This window comes from Arachis duranensis, chromosome 5 (genome assembly GCF_000817695.3).
Source record: "Arachis duranensis cultivar V14167 chromosome 5, aradu.V14167.gnm2.J7QH, whole genome shotgun sequence".
In the NCBI taxonomy this organism is placed as follows: domain Eukaryota; kingdom Viridiplantae; phylum Streptophyta; class Magnoliopsida; order Fabales; family Fabaceae; genus Arachis; species Arachis duranensis.
This window is the reverse complement of record NC_029776.3, coordinates 21,945,954-21,952,907: the sequence shown is the minus strand read 5'-3', so window position 1 is coordinate 21,952,907 and position 6,954 is coordinate 21,945,954.

Here is a 6,954-nt window from a genome sequence, read left to right as displayed (position 1 = left end):
GAATAAACTTTCACATGGGTCAAAAGTTGCTTCATTGTAAAGCAAAGCTTCACCGTTTCTTTCATGTAGGGCTTAATGACATACATCCAATCATTCATATTTCGACGATTCACACCATTTTTATTTATTTTTTGTTTTGTTTGTTTGTTTCCAGTATTAGGTTTACTTGTTAGTTTGTGGTATTTAACAAATGACAAATTTTTGGATTGATTTGTAGGATTGATAATGATAAAGTGAAAAACTATTCCATCACTCAAAGCTTTAATAAGCGGCAAAACTGGACAAAAGCTCTCAAGTACACCCTTTACAATTTGAAATAGGCTCTCTATTGGTTTGTTGGGAACACCAACTTTCAACCCCTTTTAGCAATTGTATTTTCATATTCTGAAGTGCCTGCTATAGATTCTTTGTACCCAGAGTGAAGCACTGAAGCCAACAAGTCTTAATCTTCAAATATTGAACATATGCTAACTAGGTTTTAGACTTACACCACACCCAAATGTGTGCATAGAAATATTTAATTTTTAGAATATCATAGTATGACAAGTATTCAACATTTGATATTGTATGTGAAAATCTATTTAATAGCTATAGAAGTTTAAAACTTCTCTTTCTATACCAAGTTCAATGTTAAACATAAACTGCTCTTCTTTTAGGTACATCAGCATAAACTTTTATCTAAAGAAAGACGAATTTCTTTAGAAATTCTATGTATATTATTATTATTATTATTATTATTATTATTATTATTATTATTATTATTAATAAAGTAAAATACATGTTAAGGTTGTCAAAAAAAGATTTATGTTAATAGATTTTATTTTATTTTTTTTCATTATGTAATTTAGTTGAATATAAGAGTTGTTAGAGTTTAGTTTAGTTGAATGCTATGAGGTATCACTTATATTGGTTGTTATAGTTAGTATTTTATTTTGTCAATTGATTTTACTGAGTAATAAAAAAACTATATTTACATAATTAAGTTTGTCAAGATTTAGAATCACTAGGAAAAGAATATCAAAGTAGATTGAAATATGAAATAAATTTGTTACTTTTTTTACTAAATAACTAAAATTTATTTGTAGTACATACAAAGGACCAACGGGAGAAGAGGTAACAAATGTACTAGTGTTGATATGCAAAATATCCTCTAATATTTTTGTTATTGAATTCAAACATATTCAACAGTATCTAAACTCAAGTTCATATTGGATAGTATCTTATATTTGACTCAAAAAGTCAAAGAAAATAACAAAAGAAAGTTGTATCTACAATGTTTATCTTCTAGAAGGAATACATTTTTACTTAAACAACAAATAAAACATGTCATGAAAGAATTGGATTCGCTTGACAAGTTTACAATAAACATAGTGATACAACTAAGTTAGCTTCAAGAAATCCCAACATATTTTTTAAATTCTGGGAATCAACCCTGACCATGAATGATGGGATCTTCACCACCTGCTTTCCAAACCTGTCAACCAGAAACAAAACAAATATTTTAGAACCTATTCATCAAAGGTACTAACAAGTTCCTCTCCAATTACCCCAATCACATCAAATAAAGTTTCCTATCATATAAATATATGGCTCGATTCAATTTTGCATCAATACATTAACCATCTATAATGCACTGAATAAACTTTTTCTCTGCTTAATTTTAAATTGAACAGATCTTTTATAATCAGAAAAATAAATAATTCTTTCAAATTTTTTTAAGCTAATAAGGCATTCTGGTGAGATTTTCGAGTGAATTTTTTTTAACTGCTTCAACTAAATTAAACCATTCTATATTATTGTGATGATCCTATATCTTGAGTAATACTGACATTATATATATCTAAGAGCAATTATACTGAGAGGTTAATCTAACGTAAAATAGTTTTATCAAAAGCTTAGAAACGAAAGAAATTAGATTCTTGATTTGACAGTAAGCAAAAACAAACAACTATTTATAAAAAATTGGAAATTTTAAAAACCTAAATTTCGTCAAAAAATGAATAGAAGACATGAAAACTTAACAAATTCGAAGCCCGCTTCTCTAATAGAAAAGCTCTACTTCTAATCATTTATTCAAAACAGAAAAAACCTTTCAATGACCATTGTGCTAGAAAAAAGAACTAGTAGCAAAATTTGCATTTTCATACATAGAAAAAGGTGTGGATTCAACTTACAAATCAAAACACAACTTCACAACTCAACTCACAAATCACAAAGAACTAGAAGCACAAATTTACAATTCAACTCACAAATCAAAAAATAAATTCACAACTCACATTTAAATATCAAAGTGAAGCAAACACAATGCAGAGTGTGTGTAGAACAAACCTCAGGATTGCTCACATACATGTCACAATCCACATTCACCATAAACGGAGCATTTGTCAACAATCCAGAGATTCTAGTTTGTTCATAATTTTGAATCAAAAGACTCAATAATAAGTTTCATTCATGTCATATTGGAGTTCTAGGTATGAAGAATGATTAATTTAATTACCAACACATTCATAGCACCAACTTTGTAATGAGGTGGATGTTCTGGTGTCTTCTCTCTGGATATGAGATCAAGTGGAGCACTCTATTTGGGACCCCTTCTTTATTCTCCCATATAATACAAAATAAATAATACATCAAAAATAGATATAACACTGTAACTGATTATAGGTTGACATAATTATACATACCCTTAAGAAAAATAGTCATTGTTTGATAGGTAAGCAAATTTTATTAGATTTTATTAATTATATTGTAAGTCTTTCCAAGCTTGTGAGATATAATATAATGTATTCAAGTGGTAAAAAACGGACAAATAAATGACATCTCACTTTTTCACTTTATTTCTTTGTCCGATTCAGTATTATGCGCATATTTTGGGATTCATCACTTCACTCTAGCAACTTGCAAATTTTTTAATTCATAGGTAGGTGTCTAAATTAGCATGTGTGATTATTATTACATAAAAAAGAGGACACGGTGGCATATTCGATCAACTATAAAAACAACAAATTATTATTAATTGTAACTTTTATTATTTGTATGTGGTGCTAATGGTTAGAAACCGATGAATAAGATAAAATTAAAATTTTGTATACACATTTTCTATACCTTAACCATAGTGGGATGATTTCTCTGCTAAGTTTCTGAAAAGTCTACAAATTCTTCAACAAGCTTACATGGAACAGATTTTTTATCTGCATTTTAAATCTTCTGACAAAGTAGCGCATTCTCCTCCTGTATAAAGAAATAGTGTCATAATTATTTCAAGAAAATAGTACATACTATTCAAAATTTTAAATCACTATGTATTATTACCTTTATTTTCAACCTTTATTATTTAAATCCAGGGATGTCGCTATTATAGGCTTTTGAATCACCTGAGAAGTATCTAAACGGTGCTCTAACTTGCACATTGAACTTCTTGCAGAAAGGAACCCAAAGCTTTGCAAACTCTGAAGCCTCCACAAGAGCATAGAAGGTATGAGGAGAGCAATCGTCATCGGAGACATAGCAAGAAAGATTGTTGACAGGGTAATCAAGCGCCAACAATGAGAGAACATTGTTGATTGTTATGATTGGTGGTTCAAGAAATGGATCTGGATTGTGACAAACAGGTCGAAAGGTGAAAGATAAAAAGCCCAAAGGAAGAGACAAAATCAGGTCGAAAGGTGAAATATGAGGAACCCGAAGGAAGAGACGGTTAAGTAGGTTCTTGTCTGTAAAGGAGTCCATTTGGTGGAAATGGTGGTGCGAAAAGTGAAGGTGAGCCATGACTCATAGAGGAGAGCAAAGAAGGAAGGAAGAGTGAAGATGTTGTAAAGAGAGAAGAGACGGTAAGAAAGAAGCATGAGAAGGAGGAGAAGAATGATGAAATCCAACTAATAAGCAAAATCTTGCTCTGAGAACGAAGAGGGAAATGTCTATTGAGGATTCGGATTAGAATCATTTTTCAGCAGATAACACTAAAGCAAAATTAAAACTAAAATTAGAACAACATAAATTAAAATTACAACAACACTAAAATTAGAACAAGCACAAATTAAACACCAAACCACAAATTAAAATTAAATAATAAAAAATAGCAACCACAAAAGTTACATGAGAGAATATTGGAATAGAGAACATAATCACAAATAATAGAACCATAATAATTAAAATGATTAAAACAACAAATCATAAAAAAAATAAAAAGTTAGGACAGAGAATGCTGGAACTGAACTATAAATTACCTGAGGCTCCATTCTAGATGCAGGGGACTGTGTCGACAAAAATTGTGGGGCTAGATGGTGAAAACGGCAGACTAAATGACTACAAGCAAAAGACAGAGAGTGACAACTGTAGGGAGGAGCGGAGGAAGGCACAACGCTGGAGAGCGATACGGGGTTGCTGCTACGTGGAGGATGACACGATGGTTGCACTGCACAGAGGGCGACACAGGGCTGTTGATGCGTGGAGAACGACAAGGCAGTTGCTGATGCATGCTGCTACTGCGTGAAGCGTGAAGAACGACGGAGAAAGAGCACGACTGCGAGTAGGGCTGGAAGTGAGTCAAGCCAGCTCGAGCTCGAGCTCGATAAGCTGATCTGGTGAGCTGGTGAGCGGAACTTGAGCTTGGAATTGAGCTCATAAATTAAATGAGCCGAGTTTGAGCTTGGATAAGCTTAGCTCATTAGCTCGTGAGCTAGCTCGATTATATATATATATATATAATTATTAATACACATATAAGATATATTTTATATATTTAACCTATATTTTAATATTATATATACACATTAAAGTAATAATATATAATTTTGTATATATATTTTGATTTATTCGTTTGTCAATACAAAAAAAATTGTGAGTTTCCAAAATGAAGTTTTATCAAGTTCCTAGTTTCTATTTTTTAGGGAACAGAAAATATAATTACTTATATGGTCTACTCATTTAGATTTTTAATAAATTAGAGACCAAAAGACAAAGAAACCTAAAGGGATAAAAATCATGAAAATAGTGTGGCGGTACAGAGTGTAACACCCTACCATACAGAGTCTTATGCTTAAGTCATAATTCAGAGATGGCAAGGTATTATGACCTCTAAAATAAAAATTTAGTACTTATAGTAGTATGAATGATTGATTATAACTAGGAGCCTTTGTAGAAAAATGGGTAAACAAAAATCGCAACTCGAACGCGCAACACTCCGATCGATAAGGTAACGAACAAGGATAACCAACGCGAGATTATATATATACAAAGGAGTGTCAAAAACAGGAATATCAAGACTCAAAATCCGGGTGCGAAGATAACCGGTCCGAGCATAGCAATATATACATATGATAAAATAAGGAAAACCCCAAAGGAAATCCAAAGGGACACAAATACAGAAGCCTATTCCCCAAAATATCCTATAAGAGGAGTCATCACAGTTTGTATTATTTAATAGAGATAAAAGTATCTAAGCAAAACATATAAACTAAAACAGAGTCCCCAAGAACAAAGGATCTTCGCTAATTCAGAAGTCTCCAGCAGGCCTCAGCGAGAAACCTCACGTCCTGCATCTGAAAATCACACCCTAGTGGCTGATGATATCATCTGTCGGTTATAGAGCCAACCTGACAAGTTCTGGTAGCTAACCATTGGACTGTCCCTCTGTCGCGCATCCCCAACTCGAGTTATACTCATCATAAACTTGATCATAATCATGATCTATATCCATCACCTTCACTGGTGAATATTTACGGGGGCGAGCTCATCCGGGTGTTTCACAGTGCCCAGTCACACTTACGACATAGGGTCAGAAGAGCTTTGAGTCTCAACCTGGAGCACGTGGTGGCTAGCCACTGCTTCCTTCCAGGGAAACTCTCATCTCCAACAGTGGAAGTGCAACATTCGCAATTCATTCAACAGCTTATATGCATTTATACTAGCCATAATCATGGCTCCGCCGTAACACGGCAATAATCTAGCCATCCGGCTCACGGTTAAATCCATAACCAGCCATTCGGCTCGTGGTTAACTCCATAACCAGCCATTTCATTAACAAATACGGCCCTTCGGCCCATGGCATAACAAGCACTTCCACCACCATCCTCCGCCTCTCACATAATCATGCTTGATCCTCATTGATCATTCATTTTTCCCTTGCTTCACTCGCAAGTTACCACATCCCCTAGCTCCTTTTCCCATTGCTAGGCATATCATAATTCAACTTTCGGATGAAAACAGGACCACGCATACGCGCACACCACGCACACGCGTAGATGGCCACAAAACTCATCGACGTGTATGCGTCATGCACGCTAACGCATGGATTGAAAATTAGCCAATCGACGCGCACGCGTCAGCCACGCGTACGCGTGGGTACTCTCGTGCCCCAGGCACAAAACTGGCACAGTTCAGGCACAACCGTCTGGAAAATGGCTGGGCATTAGGTGCAGCACATCGGTGTGCCCGCGCAAGCCTGGATGGCGTTTTCAAGAAGAACGGCGCATACGCGCCAAGTGCGCCTACGCGCGGGGGTCATTCTGATAAAAAGTTTCTAAGTTAAAAACTGCAGAATTCACAGATTCAACCCCCAATCTTCCAACGGACATAACTTCCTCATTTTAAATCATTTTTCACCCGTTCTTCGAACGGCATGGACATCCCAGATCCAATTTCATTTCTAAACATATTTGGCACAAAATAGAGATCCGTAGTCCAAGTTATGTCCCGTCAAAGTATGCCCAAAAACCATGTTTTTCATAAAAACCACAAAGTGCCATTTTCAAAACAAACCATTTTCGACTATTTTCAAAACCAATCAAAACATGCCAATTTCATCCCTTTTCTTTGAAATCAATCAATATATATCAAATTCAACATCAAGCCTCCTCAACTCACACATTGACACATTACCCCAATTTACAAAATCACTATCCCATCATTTTAACCCACTTCACCCAAGTGGCTCAAACTCAAACATATTGACAT